The 20,066-nt window shown below is 37.8% G+C and overlaps 1 protein-coding gene and 1 pseudogene across 3 annotated transcripts in view; one reads left to right on the plus strand and one right to left on the minus strand.

Moving 5' to 3' along the window:
* DCAF5 (DDB1 and CUL4 associated factor 5) overlaps positions 1-20,066 on the minus strand; it is an 87,640-nt gene that overhangs the window by 63,445 nt on the left and 4,129 nt on the right. The gene's annotated exons all lie outside the window — the stretch shown is intronic.
* LOC308497163 (developmental pluripotency-associated protein 2-like) lies at positions 116-3,328 on the plus strand (annotated as a pseudogene). The gene has a single exon. The product of its transcript is annotated as a developmental pluripotency-associated protein 2-like (transcript).

The raw sequence follows: 20,066 nt of genomic DNA on the forward strand, positions 1-20,066 counted from the left end.
CTTTTTAAGGCTGAATACTATTCCATTATATATGTAAACACAAATACACTCACACACCATATTTTGTTTATTCATCCATCGATGGACATTTGGGTCTTTTCCACTTTTTGGTTCTGTGAATAATGTTGCTAAGAACATGGGTATACAAATATCCAAGTTAAATTCTTTTGGGTATATACTGCAGAGAAATTTTTATGTGTTAATTTATGCCTTCCTGTACTACTTGACTTTTTGCCATAAACACAGTTCCTTTAATGACTATGTGTGTGTGTGTGTGTGTGTATATATGTATATATGTGTGTGTGTGTGTGTGTGTGTGTGTGTGTGTGTGTGTGTGTGTGTGTGTATATATATGATAAAGTAGCCAAATCATTCTTATTTGCCCTCCCCTAGGAAAAAGCTGCCTTTGCTCCTCAAGTTCCTTTGTTTCTTGAGTTCCTTCTTCCTTCCATTATTGGTCAAAATCAAGTTCTGTATCCTCCCCCAAAGTATTTCATTGTTTACTAGACGATCCCTTAAGTGTAGCTCACAATGCTCTGTGTTTATGATTTGCCTATTTCAACTATGAGTACTCTGACCTGGGATAAGATTCTCTAAATTCTATATAAGTTAAGGTCATGAAAATAAAGATTTGGGTTTTGTTGTTTTATTTGAATGAAAAATGCCACAAAGGACCTTTTTACCCTATTAATAGATTTAGACAAGCACTGGGCACTTTAGTTCTCCAGAGTCTCTTCTCTTACTGTTTTTCCCCAACACTGAGGCCACAGGTTAGGGACCTGGCACTGCTTTTGCTGCCGTGAATCTCATATTAGAGAAATATTTCTTTGTGCCCATGTTTCTATCAAAAGTGGAAAGTTAAAAAATAAAGAGGCCCCCCTGGGCTTCTTCTACTTACTCGTATTTCCAATCTAATCTCCTTGAGTTGAGTTTCATCAAAAATAAAATGGGGATCATAACAGCTCTACTCTCACGGGTTTTATAGATTATAAAGCCAAGTACGAGAGAGTTAAGTAACTTACCAAAGTCATACAGTAAGTAAAGTGGTTGTTTTAAGATTCGAAAGCAAGTAGTGAAGATTCCATACCACCCCCACTCTTAACCACTATTCTAGATTGCCTTATAGAACAAAAAATGAACCATAACTGAGAAAGCAAATTCACCTGATAGACAACTGAAGGGATTCTCTGCCGTGGTAACAAACTAAAAAATGTGTAGGTAGGAATAAAACAAAAGACCACAGGAATAAAAAGAGAAGCCAACTTAACTGGAATAAACTGAAGGACCAGGGATAGGTACCAGGAAAAGACTGCCTGAAACTATAAAGATTCCAACCATGCACAAAACTGATAATGGCTTATTATCTAGAATATACAAAGAATTCCTACAAATTAATTTTGAAAACCACTAGAAAAAGGGCAAAGATGACAATTCACAAAAGAGGAAACCCAAGTAGTCAATAGCTACAGAGGATCTCAACCTCTGTAATAATCAGGAAATGTAAATAATTTAGATCCATTCTTACAAAGTGGCATGAGAAAATATACAAGAATGTTCACTGCATCATTGCTCCTAATAGCAAAAAAATGTAGACAAATAAATATCCATCAATATATAACTGATAAATTCCATTGGAATACAAATGAAATCTAAACCCAATGGCACACCATGTACAATTAAAATGAACTAGAGATACATGTACCAACATTAATATATCTTAAAAACCTAATGGTAAGCAATAAAAGCACATTTCATAAGGACATATAAGGGATAACATTAAGTATCTATTTTTAAATATACAAAAAATACATATATTATTTATGGATAAACACACATATAATACATAAAAGGAGACTTCAATTGTTAACTGTAAAGTTTTGTTTCTTTAAAAAAATAATGGACTGGAAAGTAAATTTAACAAATAGTCAACATTTTGTCAAATCTGATTAATATCTACCTTTATGTTTAAATACTTCATGATATTAAGGAAATATTGTTATATCTCTTAAGTATAGTAACAGCATCATGGTTATATTAAAAAGGAAAAGGTCTTTATCAATTAGGAATGCATATTAAAGTGGATGTCTGGAATTTCCTTTATACTATTGCAGAAAAAAAGGTAGTGGGGAAAGGTGATTAATACAATATTATTGTAGATGAGTACGCTACCACAATTGTTGTAGATGGGTATAATTTGGTGTATGCTTGAACATCTCCATAAAATAAAATATATTGATTTTTTTTTTAACATTCATGATAGAAAGAGAAAACACGACTCTCCAGGATGTGCTAGGACATTCATGGCACATACATATAACCGAGGGCACCTCTATATTTATTCACTAAGACCTATGCCAGGCAGCACCTCCTTGAACTGGAACAGCTTTAAAAAAAGTTTAATAAAAAGGTTATCTAGAGGTTAAAAGGAGTAAACTGCAGGGATCCTTAACTGTGCTGGCTTTGCTGTTCTCTGAGTGTTCCTGGGAATGGCGAATTCAAGTTTTGATGGCAGCGAAAAGGATTACTTTGAGGTTGAATTAGAGGAAGAAAGTGTGATTCTCACATTGGTTTTGGTTAGTGAGGAACCTAATGAAGAACATCAAATGGAACCAAGCATTTCTTCAATCTCAGAAGACAAGCTGAAGATTCCTAGGACAGATGATGAAGTTTATCTTCCTCAAATGAGTAAACAGTTCAAAGCTTGTCCAAAACCAATGCTCCCCTTGACAACCATTTTGGTTTCAATTAATAAAGTGCTTTGGGACCCTTTGCGGATTTGGTGCCAACAATTTGAGTACCGATGGCAAGAAAATAGACGTTTATCTGAGGCTCAAGGAACTTGTTTACTCTGAAGAAAAACAAAACATTCCTGAAATACTACAGGAGGCCACACTGCAGTCAAGTTCAAACAAATGCAAGATGGTGACCAAGAAAGCAAGGAGTAAGAAAAGTTGTAAGATGAGTGAGAGAGAGAAAATGACCAATAGCATTGAAGTGATAACTTCAGCTCAGGAAGCCACGTTGGCAGCATGGGCAAGACTTGCTGCAAGAGCGGTTCAACCTAAGGCTATGAATTCATGTCCCACTCCTACTTCTGCTGAGAACTTTGTGCTGCAAACCTCTGGTGTCAGGTGGTGTGTGGTCCATGGCAGACCTCTCTTGGCAGACAGAGAGGGTTGGGTTCGCCTGCAGTTCTATGCAGGTCAGGCGTGGGTGCCTGACTCTCCTAAGAAGATGATCTCTCTCTTCCTGTTATCGGCCTGCACTTTCCCATACATACGCAGACCTAGAAGATAATATATTATGCCCCGATTGTGTGAAGAGGTGATGGGCAGATTACTCAGGAACTTCAGAAGTGGATTTCTTATTTTATTGGAATAAGAGGATGATGGAAAGATTAACTACAATGAAGAAGCAGAAGCAACCTGGTTTGAACACACCCACATCATTCCTTTTGGATAGGCCATGTCTTAATAAAGAATAAATGGTGGATAGATAGCTCACACACACACACAAAGGTTATCTGTACCTATGCACTCGAAGTCATAACCATCCTCAACCAAAGGGTATTGCCCATCACCCAGACAGCATTATATTTAATATTCATTCTAGGCATTTATAGGATGATTTAATTTTGCCAAATAAATAGTTATTAATTGAAAATGCATGGTCATTGTAGAGTGCCTTGAATGCCTTGGGATCATTTAAATGAAGTGTCTTTAGCAACTAACATGATGATGACAGCCCCTATCCATGGAGACTGGAATCACCGAGGCAGAAATGATCACTGTGGCAAGGCCTGCTTCTACTTTGCCCTCAGGATTAGTGTCAGAAGATATAAGGTGCATATCTCTCCCACATTTCCTTAGGCAAGGTATTAAGAGCCCTGTACAAAGACAATGGTTTTCAACCACGTGTTGGCAAAAAACACAATGGGTGCAAACTGAGGCATAATCTGAAATTGTTGGGCTTGGGTTGCTTTGAAACCAATATGGGGAACAGAACAGCTGTGTCCAAATCTCTGATCTCACAAAGCAAAGGAGGGCAGGTGAAGCAAGGATAAATCATTCAGAACGTGAAAAAAGCTCTGTAGCTCTGTCTCTGTGAATCACTGGGTCAGTTCAATAAAAGCAGAGATTTATTGCATAGTTCCACATACAGACTGCCTGACTGGCAAATAATACCAGCGAAGAGTAAGATTCTTTAAGCCAGCTCGGTGAACCTGGTAGGTACGTGCTTGTGGGGTCGGGCCCAGCCTCTTGGGCACCTCAAGGGAAGCACAGGGACCTCCTAGGAAAGCAAGGCCTTTCTCCTCAGTACCAGTGCCAAGTAAGGGACAAGCCTGGTTTCCTCACAAACAACTTAGCTTCATCCCATCTGAGAACCCCAAGAGAACACAGCTATTCTGATGCTGGTCATTTAGGGTTGATTTAATTCTGCACCAAACTCACCAATTCATCCTAAAACATACTATCACCACAGTGTGGCAGCAGCTTTGTGGTTACAGAAAACTTTTATATTTAAAGAGTACTCTTTTCGAATGCATTCATGAGTTATAAGCAGAAACTAGGCAGGTCCTCACTCCACTGTAACAAAAGTAATTACTATTTAACATTCTTCTTATTTCATAGCCCAGAAAAGCTGAAGCACGGAAGGAAAGAATTTGCCATGGATTTCCTCAGAAAGTCAGCCAAGCACCGGACAGAACTGAGAGAACAATCTGAAATCAAATGCTCCAGCAGCACAACATTGTTTGAAGAGCAAAAACTACAACATTTAAATGTGCATCAATAGAAGTCTGGTTAAAATGATTGTTCAGTGAAATAAGCGACACAAAAAAACAAATACTGTATGATTACGCTTATAAGGTACCTAGAGTAGTCAAGTTCCTAGTGACAGAAAGTAGAATGGTGGCTGCCAGGGCCTGGGGACAGGGACAATGGGGAGTTGTTTAATGGGTGCAGTGTTTCAGTTTTGCAAGATGAAAAGTTCTGGAGATGGATGGTGGTGATGGTTGTACACAGTGTGAATGTACTTAATGCCCCTGAACTGTACACTTTAACATGGTTAAAATGGCAAATTTTTTATGTATATTTTACGACAATAAAAAATGCAAAAAACATATTGTTCATAGATGTAATATTATGCAGTCTCCTCTCCCCCCAAAAAAGCATGAGGCAGTTCTGTCTGTACTGACATGGAATTATCACAAAGATATAAAATGTTAGTGACTGTGTCAACTATTCAGAACATTATTTTATTTTAAAAAATGGGACAACGGGATTAGGTCCATTGTGGATTTCATCTCTGACAGGCAGCCAGGGCGGTACTCCATAAAGGTACAGGAAGGGAAGCTCTGTAATAAGTGTCTGGATTCAAATCCTGGTTTTACCATCCCTGTGTCCTTGAGTGAGTTATTCTAGTTCTCTAGTCTCAATTGCATGGCTGTAAAATGAAGAAACACCAACCATCTCCCAGGGTTGTTGTGTGTATTAAGCAAGATAACACATATAAAAGCACTTAGCCCAGTATGTATACGAGTTCACACGCCCTTCAAAACACCTTAGTTTCTCTTACGTATCATTTGTCCTAATCTTTCAAACTCTTATTTTAGGTAGCATAAAAGTATGAATAGCATGATGTATTTTAATAAAACAAAAATATACACAAATCGATACATGGGAGGATAGATGAAAAGTGGTTAACAGGTTACCCTCTTGGAACAGCAATTTTCCTTAATACCCTTTTTATGTTGCTAGTGCTGTTTTCTTTTAACCTGCCTAGACTAAAGGAAAATCATTCAGCCTTGCTTTCTTCTCAGGCCATTTATTCCCTCTTCTCCGTGTGTGTAATCATCACCTGTGAAGTCAAACCTCCTTTTGTGTGGACACACCTCTCCTGAGCCTAAGAGGGAAGCATCGAGATACAGAGGCAGAGCCTGTGCTGCGCAGCCCAGCTATAGCAGTGAATGAGAAATAAGTCTGTTTTGTTATTTTTCCAAAGGTGAAAATAATTAACATTTGTCTAGAACTTCATTCATATCCATCTTTGCTTGGGAGGAGAGTATATAGACCCCTTTTCCAGATAAGTATCAGAGAGTCACCATGACTTGCTAATAATCCAAGGAGCTAGGCCTGGAAACGAACACCAAGTTGTACCCCTCTGGCAAAGTGCAGAGGCCAGAATACTCCTTACGATTCCAAGTGAGAATGTTCCATAGCTTTACACAAGGAAGAAAAGCATTTTCCATTTCGTCTCCAATTTTAATTCCTGGAGATGACCAGCACTTTGTTGGCTTTTTATTTATTTAACTGCAGAGTGTTACGGCAGTAAGTACATTCACATCTTCACATGGTTGTGCAACCACCATCATTCATCTCCAAAACTTTTTCACCTTCCCAAACTGAAATTCTGTACTCATTAAATAACAATTCTCCATTCCCACCTTCCTCCCCTTCTTGGCAACCACCATTCTACCATAGAGACACCATTTCTGTCTCTACGAATCTGGCTACTCTAGCAACTTCAATTGAATGGACTCACACAATGTGTCCATTTATGACCGGCATATTTCATTTAGCATAATATATTCAAGGTTCATCCATGCTGTAGTATGTGCCAGAATTTCATTCCTTTTAAGATTGAACAGTATTCTATTGCACGTATAGACCACATTTTGTTTAGCTACTCATCTGTTGATGGACACTTAGGTTGCTCCCACCTTTTAGCTATTGTGAATAATGCTATTATGAATGTGGGTGTACAAAGATCAGTTCAAGCCTTGCTTTCAATTCCTTTGGGTATTTACCCAAAAATGGAATTCCTGGATCATATGTTAATTCTACGTCTAATTTTCTTAGGAACTGCCACATTGTTTTCCACAGTGGCTGTGCCATTTTACATTCTCATCAGCAATGTAGAAAGGTTCCAATTTCTCTACATCCTCACCAACACTCGTTATTATTATTTTTTATAATAGCTATCCTAATGGGCATGAAAGGTTTGCTGGCCTTTTTGTCCTTCAAATAACCTAAAATGACTCTCAAGTCCTTGGAGCACATCACTCAACAAGCAGTCTGTTCTTTTTCTTTATTATTTTATACTTAGCTACTCTGAAATTCAGTTACCACTTTTCTACTCACTTCACCCAGACAAAAACAGCTGCCTGCAGTTTACCCCCATTGGTTTGACATTTCACTACCAGAAGGAACTAATGTCATACATAAATTTGGGATATTTATATGCATTCTCTCCTCAAATGACTTACAAAAACATTAAGAGAACTAATCTCTATTTGCCCATGCCTGCCACTTCTGCAATTAGATTTTAGAGGCAGATGTAGCATGAGGTAGCATTCAAAACCACAGGCTTAGGACACAGGGGTTTAGGTTCAACCCTCATACTAGCTGTGCACCTTTAAGCATGTTACTTAACCTCTCTAAATTGTATCCTCTCATCTGCAAAACGGAAAAAATAACTCTACCTATTTTATCGTGTTATGTTAGGATTCATGAGATAGATCTGTGTGAAGGCCTGGCCCATCACCTGTTACACAGTAGAGCTAAATAAATGTTAGCTAATTATTATGCTATTTGAACTCTAACAATAGCTAACATCAGCTAAATTTACTCTGGGCCAGGGACTATCCTAAGGGTTTTACATGCACTGGGCTCTTCTGACCATTTTAACCACCTATGAAGAAGGTATTGTTATCCTTATTATCCAGATGAAACTACAGAAAATCTAAATAACCTGAAGGTACACAGTGACAGGAGTGCAAATTGGCATCCAAATCCAGGTAATCTGGCTCCAGAGACTGCTCCTTACCATCACATAACCCAGATTCTCAAATACAACAGGGACTAAGCAGCAAAGCAAATGAGTGAAAGCTGCCAGATTAAATGGCAGACTGAAGAATACACAACCCTTTATAAAGGGCAAGACACTACTCAGTTCTAGCCAGTTATTGCCATAAAGGAATGCATGTTTGATGTCAATTTTTCCAATTTTTCAAGAGAAGACAGACAGCAACTTGATTTTTGTAGGCTGAATGCAGGCTTCAGTAAAGGCTATGTTTGGCCCACGGATAAGTTAAGGGTGGGTGATTTGCCCAAGGTCACAAAACTGGGGTCCAATGGCACTCACTAAATCAGGGAAGTGCAGGCAAGCACAGAGAGATACGATGAGGTTGTTATAGGAATTTTGTTCTTCACTACAGAAGTAGCCCCAGGAAGGATAATACCTACAGGCATTAACTTCTGCTGATACCCTGCCCTTACCTATTACTCTTGTTCTGAAAGCTGAATACACTTATATATCTGTTATCTCATTTTTCCACACCTTTAATAAGGTAAGCAGGGCATAAACATTGTCTCCATTTTAAAGATGTGAAAAGTGAGGCACTGGCTTGCCTCAATGCTGGAAGCCTTGACTCCTAACTTTAAAAACTTTACATTAAGTGGGAAGTAGGAATTAAAGTAGCAGCAACACCCTAATTAGACAGCTAGGACCCCATGAAATAAAATGGTTTCTCTAAAATCAGGTGACTGGTCGCAGTGAAATTTAACAGAGCTAAGGTTTTTAAATCCTAAACTAGCACACCAATACCTACACAATGTCTAATTCCTGAGCAGAAATAGAGAAAGGAATCCACAAATACCTTACACCAGAATCACAGAGTTGAGTTGGAAGACGCCCAAGAGAAGAAACTGAGGCACAAAAAGGTAAACTCACCCATCTAAGAGCACATCACCAGTTGGAGGCAAAGTGGAATTCAAATCCAAGAAGTCTGATTCTAAAGCTCCTGCTCTTCCTGAAGTGTGGTAAGCAAGAGACCACTGGATGATTTCAGACAACAGAGCAGTGGTTTTAACAATTATGTATTTTAATGTGTATTAGGGGGGGAAAACTAGGACATAAAACCCATGATTTGGGGGTGGAGAACAGGAGGAAAAGGTAAAGGGGAATAAGAGTTTCAAACTTCTAGTCATAAAATAAATAAGCCATAGAGATGTAGTGTACAGCACAGGGAGTATAGTCAGTAATATTGTGATAAGTTTACATGGTGACGGATGGTTACTAGACTTCGTGTGGTGATCACATTGTAAAGTACATAAAGGTCAAATCACTATGTTGTACACTGGAAACTAATATTATATGTCGACTATACTTCAACAAAAAAATTTAAAAACTATTATTTCAAACATTATATAATATTGTTTCCTTTCAAACTAGAAAAAATGTTAATAGCAAAGGTGCTACCCCTTAAATATGACAAAAGTCAAATAGGTGGGGCTCAAACTTGTGAAATTTAGAGAACAGTTTACTAGGAACCTTTACTACCTAGCACTCTAAGGGAGGACCTCTAAATCTGAGGCGGATATTTGATACATATCCAAATGTAAACAAGGTAACCAGGAATTAATCTCAAAAAGATATTATCTAGGAGAATGTGACAATATTAACAAAGAAAGTTACAACCTAAGCAGCTGTGCGTGATCAGCCTGAAGAAAAACTACAAAATGACCAAAACTAAGGTAAAAATATTCAGACTCACTAACAATCAAGGCCAGTTACATGTGAGTTGAAGCAATAATGAATTGTTTAATGATACCATTTTTCACATACTGACTGAACTGGCAAAGATTAAATGATGTCCAGCAACAGCCATGACACAGTCTCATAATAAACTGTCCAAGTAGAAATTAGTTAATTCAACCATCTTGAAAGGCAAACACCGGGGGTGCCAAAAAAACGTAGGCACATTTTAAGAGATGTTATCTATGTATTACTTTTCAAAGTTGAATTTAATTATGGTAGCAATGTGTAGTATGACGTTCACTCAAAAGATGTCAGTTAAATGAATGAGAACACCACCACGCAATGGGCAGGTCAGTTAAAGAAAATGGCGGAAGCACGGTGGGCGTTTGAGGAGCGCAAGACCATTTTGGGGTGATATTTGAAATCGAGAACCTTGTGGAAGTACAACCACCACGGAGGCGTGAGTGTGGAGAACCTCCAACACGCCTAACCACTGCACGCATCCGTGGTAAGTCTGAGACGCATGGTGCTGTGTGCAATGTGCACAAGGGAAGACCGGGGAGGCCTCGCTCAGCTACGAGTCCTGCTGCTTCTGCTGTGGTGCTGGGACGTCTACACGCTCGCCACAGAAGTCTACCAAACAGTGTTCGCAGTAATCGGAAGTGTCTGGACGCTGATGGTAACCACTTTGAGCCCTCTTGTAACTGCAGAAGTCAAACGTCACTTGTATTCATCTTTTGTTATCGGTATATACTGAGTATTACAATTTTAATAGTTTTCCTTTCTTAAAATGTGTATACATTTTTGGGGCACCCTCTGTATATACCAAATATATTTTATAAATAGTATAAAAAAACATTTATGCTTTTGACCCAGAATCCCATTCCTACAATTCTATTCTAAGGTAAAAAAACAAATTTTCATTAAGGTTTAGCTACGAGAATTGTGATAAAAGCAAAAAATAAATAGAATAAGGGAACTGGTTAAATTCTGATATAGGCCCTTGACAGGGGGCTTTGGAACAGTTGTTCTCAAAGGATGTCCCATGAACCCAAGGAGAGCTGCAAGGTCGAAACTGTTTTCACAATAACACTATAATGTTATTTGCTTTCTTCACTGCGTTCATATTGCACTGATGGTGCAAAAGCAATGGTGGTTTGTAAAACTACTGGTGTCATAGGGCTAATCAGAGCAGTACAACAAACTATACTAGTCTTTAGTGTATCCTAACTGCCACTTGCTGGTAGTAAAAAACAAACGTCAGTTTAACTTAGGAATGTCCTGAATGAAGCTGTAAAAATAATTTCATCAAATTTCAACCAACTGGAGTACACATCTTAATACTCTGTATGATGAAATGGGAAGTACACATAAAACACTTCCACTGAACAGCAAAGAACAACTGTTATTTTGTGGAGCACGTGTGTGACGGTTTGCATTGTGAGCTAAACTGGCTGCTCTTTTCATGGAATAATATTTTTACTTGAAACAACTGACAAACTATCGCTATTCAGAGTTGGGTATTTGGTGCATAGTTTCTCAAAAACAAATAGGATGAACCTGTCACTTCAAGGAAAACAACTGGCAGTATTTGTAGCCAATGATACAAAATTCAAGCTCTCAAGTGAAAACAAGAATTTTGAAAAATTTGTATTCACCACAGTGAGAGTGGTCATTTCCCAATACTTAACAACTTTTCTGATGACATTGGTGGTGATATTAACAAATATGATTCCTTAAAATATATAATAAAACACGTTAAGATTTGTAAAATCTGCGTCAGTGAACCAATATTTCCAAATGATCAATGCGTGATGTTATTAAACAATGCATGGGGCTCTTCTAACCGTTTTAACAACCCCATGAAGCAGGTATTGTTATCCTTATTATCCAGATGAAACTAAACAAAAGCTAAACAACCTGAAGGTACACAGTGACCAAAAGCACAAACTGGGATCCAAATCCAAGTAATCTGGCTCCAGAGACTGCTCCTTACCACCACATAACCCAGCTTCTCAAATACAATGGGGACTAAACAGCAAAGCAAATGAGTGAAAGCTGCCAGATTAAATGGAAGACTGAAGAATACACAACTCCCACTCTCCCCTCTCCTAAAAAAAGGAATACACAGCCCTTTATAAAGGACAAGCCACTTCTCAGCTCCAGCCAGTTATTGCCATAGAGAAATGCAGGCTCCAAGTTGCCCAATGTTCCCATTTTTTCAAGAGAAACCAGCAAACCGAGGGGAAAGCTTTAAAGGCAGACTAATGGATTTTAATGAAACAGACTATAAAAAGTTATCTGATATGATTTCAGATTCTACACTGCAATTATTCTTTAAGAAACTCCTACTTGTTGAATTTTGATAGGGTATCAAAGAAGAATATACACAGTTATTGAATAAGGCACTAAAGTACTCCTCCCCTTTTCTAACTGCATATCTGTGTGAGGCTTACTTTTCTTCGTATACCTCAGCTAAACCAGTATTTCACAACAGATTAAACGTAAACGTCTTCCTAATGTGTACTATGACATTGAAGAAATTTGGAAAAACATAACAATGCTACTCTTCTCACTATGTTTTTATTCTGGAAAAGTTATTTCTAATTAAAATATTATGTTAATATAAAGACTATTGCTATTCTTCAATAAATCAATTTAACTTTCTCAGATTTAAATTCTAATACAATAAAAATCAATAAATATGACCTACAAAAACTGAAATTCTTTGAGGTTCTCAGTGATTTTTAAAGAATGTAAAGAGGTCCCGAGACTAGAGTTTTGAGAAGTTTTGCTTTAGAACAGTGGTTCTCAATGAGGATGATTTTGCCCCCTAGGGTAATGTCCAGAGAAATTTTTGGTTGTCACAACTGGCAAGATGCTTCTGGCATATTCTGGTTAGAGGCCAGAAATGCTAACATCCTACAATGCACAGGACAGCCCCCATAGCAAATTATCCAGCCCCAAATGTAAATACTGTTGAGGTTGAGAAACCCTGCTTTTCAATGACATATGAAAAACTGTTAATATTATGTAAGAAAAAGTTACAGAACAGCAGAGATGTCCTAATTCCAATTTTATTTTTGAAATATGTACATACGCATATGAAAAGGCTAAAATATGTCCCAGGTGTCCAAAATGGTCATCCTGAGTAGGTGGAATACTTTTTAAAATATGTCTTCATTTTCCAAGTTTCCTATAACTAATACATGTTTTTAAAATTTATGAATAAGGGGGAAGCCTGTCTTGTAAGTGCTATGTGCTGATGATTTGTATGATTCAACAGTGAATTCTCAGCAGTAGAGTATGGAATTAGTGAAATGTCAAAGAACAAAAAAAGCTCCTCATGTAGAGCTCGAGGAAGGCAGATTCTTAGGGCCTCCACGTCAGGAAGGCTTTACAGGGAACTCACTGAGGCAGTGGATGATAAACGCCCAGACCACGGCGTGTCTCTGTGCCCAGTCCCTCTTCCTTTGCCTAGACAACTGACCTGGACAATATACTCCCTGATTATACCACACATGCGCTTCACTCATTCCGAGTAGTTTCTGATTTGTTAGTGGTTTTCAGTAAGAACACTGCCTGCCGGACTTTCGCAACATTCCTTGCATAAGGAACATTAACAACACAATAAAGCCTTCTTTCCTCTTTTTGGGCAATTCTAGAAAGGTTGAACCTATGTGGACCCCAATGCTTTCCTGGTCCTTCTAGGAAGGCACACAACAATACCCACCCTCGAGCAGGTATAAGCAGAGATGCCGACTCTGAAACTAAATCAAAGGCTGCTTGAAGCTGCTTGCCAAACTTCAGTTGTCTCTTGCCAGTACGTCTAAGGCAAAACACATGCCTCAGCCATCTATGGCAGCAACTGATAAGATATCTGCACTAGACCATCAAACATGGTTCAAGCAGCTACAAAAAAAGAAACATTACAATCTTCTGAGGCTCCAATTAGTCACTTGGCCTTAAGTAGTAACACAAAAGATACAACTGGAATTTAGATACAAGACTTGAATGGAAATTCAGCATGAGGGAAATTGTGTAACAAGGCTTTGACAGGCATCTGGATTTGCAAAAAATTCCTCCTCCTGAGTAATGTTCTTGGAAGGAAACAGACTTTCCAAAGTAAGGAAGTATAGGCAGGCTAAGAATTACAACTGGAGACCCAGCCAGAGTGCCCGTCTGCCTCGACCCTGGAAAATCTCTACTTACTCATCTGTAACATAATGGGGCACCACCAACTTAATCAAAACAACCATGTTCAGAGATAATGAAACCGCCTATAGAATGTACTGTCCTGGCAAAGTAAGCCACCTACAGAGTTTAACACTTCTGAGTAATTCGTTTACAAATGCTGAACCTCATGACTTTCCCTACTGGGGGACCAGGTCAGAAGACCCTATTTTAATCCTGATTGTACTACTTACAAGTAGTGAGCTGCTGGGCAAATCACTTTACCTCTTTGCTCCTTGCGTCCTTTTATGTAAAATTAATGGCTTCAGTTAGATGATCATTGGTCATCTCGCAATAAAAGTCTATGACTCTACAGAGACAGAACATCAGCAGCGTAAGATCACAAGTGAGAATGGTGAAATCAGGACTCTATCCAGATCTCTTAAACGTCTTTATTGATGACATTCCACAACATGAAAGATATTCTAGAGCCAACTGGTCATATACCTGAAAAACTACAATTCCTGGAAACCATTCTCAGGGCCAATCTATACACTTGAGGGGTCCAACTTTTACTCCAATGTACTCTAGTGCTGAACAGATACTCCACAAAATTAAGCCTGTAGGACGGTTTTAATATGAATATTATACCCACTTTTGGTTAAAAACACCTCAGGAAAAAAAAGTCCTAACTCAATGGAGAATCATTCCTCAAAAAGCCTTTCCTCAAAATCAATTCTGCAAACACCAGTACCCCACAGGAAAACTTAAGGAAATAAAAAAGAATGTACAAGTGAATAGTAGAACAACAGCAATAAGAGGAGGTACGTAGAAAGGAAGGGGTAATTAGCCTTTGGACTTAACATTTTCTATCAGTCTTAGCCTTCCCTCCCCAACCCCCCTACTCCCCCACCCCGCCACTTCTAATAAGAAGACAAGGAGGGGACAAATAACTAACCAATCGCTTGCCTCTCAGGCTCAATCCAGTACCTCAAAGGTGGCAGCTAAAAGCCTGGACACAGGGAGCACGGAAGTTGGAGGCTTTTCCACCAGGGGCATTCAGTGGTGAATGGGAGGAGTGAAGAGACTAGGGCTTTGGTCTCACCTGAGCACCAGACAGCTCTGATGATTAGGAGTAAGTGGCCATAGAACTAATCATTCACACTAGGACCTTTTCAAGAATTGAAAGGAGCACTAATAATTGTACTCGGACAATGGGGAAATTGGGACAGTCCCAAGTACACCAGGATATATAGTCACTTTACTGATAAAGGACCCCAGCAGGCAGCAAGGCAGGCAGAAGACCTACAGAGTTACCTTATCAACCATGTAAAGTAATCTTACCTCACCTTATCAACTGGCAGGAGGCCCAGCAGAGGTAACAGGCAAGATGGGAATCTGCCTTTCCACCACCATCATCCCTGCTACTGGGATCTATTATAAACCTGTCAATGTCCTCAAATGCCACTTTCTCATTGATTCCTACATGCCTCAGCCCTGGAATACAACTTCTATTTTAAAATTGGCCCCAATAGGAAAAATGGTCCTCAGAGCACATACACTTCTCTTCATTTCCAGCGCATATCAACTCTGTATCCTGACAGGTACATGATAGAATCTTGTATCCAACACTGCAAAGTGCCAAGGAGTGAGGAAGGCGGCAAGGAAAGTGTGAACATGAAGACATGGGAAGAGCAGACAACTAAAGTGACAAACTACTATTGTCACATCTTTCCCTAAATCCTTGACTTAGGAAAATTGCTGTAAAGAGAAAGTGGAATCCAAGACCGGAACATACAGAGCAACTCTCCTTGTTCACCCAATCAGTGAATAACCTTGGGAATGACATGCCTTCATTTTCACAAGCAGAGTTAAAGATGCTGGTGACAGAAGTAAATTTTACTTGCAAGAATACAAGTTCATTAAGGATTAAACAGGCTTATCATCTGGTCTAGGAGTCATACTTTCCTTTATGATACTGTGTCTGTGGAAAAGTGCTTACAAATTACTTAGCAGTGAGTGCTCTCTGGGTAAATAATCCCATGTTATGCTGTTTAAACCTTGTTCCAAAAAGCACTTTATTCTGAACCACATTATTCATCTGTGCCCTAGGCATAGATATTTTTTCCCCATGTATAATTAGGAAGAAACATACATATTTCTGTTGGCTGAAATTCAGCCAAACGTATTCAATCAGCAAGCTTTTGGCAAATACCGAACTCAACTACAGGCTCAGTAAATACATATATATTGTTTGTACTTTTAGTTGGGCGAATGGACAAGAGGAACCAACCTGGTAACCAGAATATATTTACCCCTACTTAGATTAAAGCAGGTGACTTCAACCAGTGGAAAGTTAGTCACATAGTTTATATAAGCAAGCATGGAACATACCAAGTGTAAAAGGGAGACTTTAAATGACTGCCAAGACCAAAATACAGGTGAAGTGATTCCTAGCACCGAGAGAGGTCTGCTTGAGGGGTGAGTATCATAGCTATGACCTGAACAGCACCCACTGGCTCCAAGCCATTGAGCCTTCCCCCCAGCCTCACCCCATTCCTCTGTTTACACATAAAGGGGTAAAAAGCAGTTAGCAAAGTATCAGTGATGGCATCAAGAGATGAGAATGTAGGAAAAAAGTCAAGTCCTTTTGAAACGTACATAACATTCTAAACATTTCAGAGCAAATAGCAGCATGCCTTAGAGCTTCTGCGAACCAGGCGATAATCCAGCTCCACCAAACTATAGGAGCTTTCACATCGCACAGAACTTCTCTGGCCTCAGTTTCCTCATACATAAAATAAAAATGGTACTATCCCTATCTTAGGAAAGACGCTTTTAAGTATCAGATGTGGTCATGTCTGTAAATGCACCTGACATACATGAAACTCCCCCAAATAGTATTTGATAACTGAATAACATGATCAAATATTAGCTATTTTACTGTTAAACACTTCTTTTTATAAAAGCAATCTCTCAGTTGAATGTCAGGTAAGGTATTCCTACTTAATTTGGTAGACACTGGGGAGCACTGTAGATTTTTGAGGGATCAGCGGGGAACGTGAGAAAATGAGAGTTAGGTTTTAGGAAACTTACAGTATGTTGGCAGTGGTGAGTAGTAAGTATTAAAATTGAAAAGAACAAAACCTTGGGAACCAAATTTTCTACAAAGACCAAGGTAATAGGCCAAGATAATACAAATCTTGTTTTAATCCCTAGAATTATTTCACTTCATTTTAACCAGAAACCATGTATTGTAATATCTATTTTTTTCCACTAGTGCCCTACCTGTTCTCTGCATTTATAGAACCCTCGGCAGTCATTTATCAATGTCCTTTCTTGATTCTTTGGCACTTACTTATGACAATTAATATAAAACCTTCAAATCCCTTTCTAGATTACAGACTACATGACTATTTTCCAAGTGGCAAATAAAACATACAAAGTGCTTAGCAGAGGGCCTGGTACACATTACATGCTAAATAAATGTTAAAAATAATTCTTCTAGTAATTATTAAGATTAAAGAGGCATACATAGTATGTTCTCATTAAATATTTTTAATGAATAAAATAAACATAAGATACTTCTGTGAAACAAGTTAACGTTGCAGCAAAACACAGAAACACAATTTATTATCTACAAGGAGCAACTAGAGTTGTATATGTGCTCAGAAACCGCTTTTAATTCTTTAGAAAAGATCCAGGAAAACTTGGCATGCCCTATAAGAAAAGGGAAAGAAAAATATAAAAAGGCAACTTAAAGAGCACCTCCCTGGGAGCAGTAAACCATATTGCCAAAGACTAACTGGGCAGCTCTGGACAACTCACTTTTCTTTTTCTCCACTTCAATGAGGAAGAAAAGATTTAAAAAAAAAAAAAAGGATTACCAAATGCAATATTTTCCACACTTCAGTCTTGATCACCTTTTGATTTTTGCTTTATACACATAGTATATTCATCATTATTTTTATTTAAATTGACTTTTTAAAATTTAACCTACCTTTAAGCAATACATCTATTAAAAATAATATTTTATACATGCTAGTTAACTTTTCTAACGCTATAAAAAATGTACCGTGTTTCCCCTGAAAATAAGACCTAGCCGGACCATCAGCTCTAATGCGTCTTTTGGAGCAAAACTTAATATAAGTCCCGGTCTTATATTATATAAGACCTGGTATTATATTACATTATATTATATTACCTGGTATTATATTACATTATATTATATTACCTGGTCTTATATTATATTAACATAAGACCAGGTCTTATGTTAATTTTTGCTCCAAAAGATGCATTAGAGCTGATGGTCTGGGTAGGTCTTATTTTCAGGGAAACACGGTAACTACTAAAATTTAAATATTCATTCAAAGATCACCTAAAATCAGCTTACATGTCCACACTTTGGCAAATAATAACCTAACCCTTACAACTTAAAAAAAATTTAAAGGACAGAGAATTAAGTATAAAAGAAATGTAATTTCATATTCTCACAATAACCTAAGGGTTAATCCTAACAGATTAACATTCAGTTCTTTAATTATAAGAAACAATATAATGTGGGGCACCAAAAATTGAAAACAGAATTGATTCCTTCTTAACCTACATAATCTTCATTTGAATTAGGATTTTAGTTCCTTTAACCTTAAAAGTCTTTAATTCCACCCTTGAGTTTATAAATTCAGACTTAAACAATAAAAAAGCAATTACTTCTTTCTTGAAACCATGAAAAAGAAAGATTAAAATTAGACACTGTTTATTAGCAATGTTAAGTGCTTAATGCAGGAGAAAATAAATGCATCCACTTCTTAAATCAGAATTCAGAAAGCAATATCCATTTGTGTCTCGGGTTTTACTGGTCAATAAAGTTTCCCTGATCTAAATGATTCCAACTGTACTTGACAACCATACCTATCAATTATCAGTGAATGAGCACTCTTCCAAGTGGGCTGACACATCTTTTCAATACGGTAACTGAGGGCCTCAGCTCTTAGGAACTCTTAGTAATCAAAAACGCATTGGTTAAGTCAAGTCAGTGATGATCCTTTGAACAATACTAATACAAAGACAACTTTTGCATATGCTAATAATGTCTAAGAAACTGGTGGTCATCAATTAAATCTTACTAGGTTATTTTAAAGTAGAAATGACAAACCCAAGCATAATTCTAAATTTGCCAATCTTTGATAGATATCATTTAGCTGACTGAAGAACAAGTGGGAAAAATAATGTGTATCTATAAATATCCATGTTACCTTACCCTTATCACATGATCTCTATAATTTATCATAGCAAGGTCCTCAAAGGCCATCTCTGTGAGCCTTCTTTCTTACCCACTAAAGCGCACAGCCAAGAGGATTAATCTGTAAACCTGGGGAAAAGCAAGTATCTATTAGAGTATCATAAAGCAGAGGGGGGAAATTAAAAAGGGCCATGCACTGTTAAGAATGAGAAGTAAATGCCCCTAAAATGCAAGCTTCCTGAGAGTATGATTATACCTGATTCATCATCTTTGGTCTTCTCATAGCTCCTGTCTTTTGTTGAACTAATAAATAGACCAAAGAATAAAACTTAACACCTTCAAAGCAATGAATTGTCAGTAAAGAGCAAAACCCAAAAGAAAATCCAAGAATTGATTCCCTAATCACCTTATCAAAATGTATGTACTATGAAAACTTTTCAAAGTGAAATCTGTCCTACCACTGGCCATATTTCTCCTGATAAACTCACCACTGGATCAAGAAATTCATTCTAATTAAACACATGAGACGTTTTAATACAGTCAGACTTTATTTAACTGGTTACAGCCAAACACTTTACCTATAGATAATATGCTCTTGGATAAATTTATTTACAAAAAACAGATTCCATAAAAAGGGATATAACTAGTGATTGGGCAGCAGAAAATGGCCATGGATTAATGTGTTCAAATAAAGCATATAGTTATTATCATAGCTATTATTTGATACTTAAAAATATGCTTTGATGACAATACTTATTCACAAAGCATTTGAACCGTTCACCTCATTGAGATCTTTCTCAATTTTTCACATTGTACTTTGCCATGTGCAATAAATGTTAAATATTTATGGCAGGTGTCAATCTCTAAAAGTTTCTTGTGAGTTTCAAATTAAACAATAATAAAGTTGGAGCAGCAGTAGCAACCAGAGCAACAGTGTGGACTAGGCCCTTGTGCTAAGAACTTTACAAATGTTATTTCATTCAGTAATACCTGTGAGGTATTACTGTCCTTATTATATGGATGAGGAAACAGACAGAGAGGATAACTGACTTGGTTAAAGGTAACCCAGTTAGCAGATAGTTGAGTGGATATTCACCCCCAGGCAGCCAGA

Source organism: Rhinolophus hipposideros (genome assembly GCF_964194185.1).
Source record: "Rhinolophus hipposideros genome assembly, chromosome: 5".
Lineage (NCBI taxonomy): Eukaryota > Metazoa > Chordata > Mammalia > Chiroptera > Rhinolophidae > Rhinolophus > Rhinolophus hipposideros.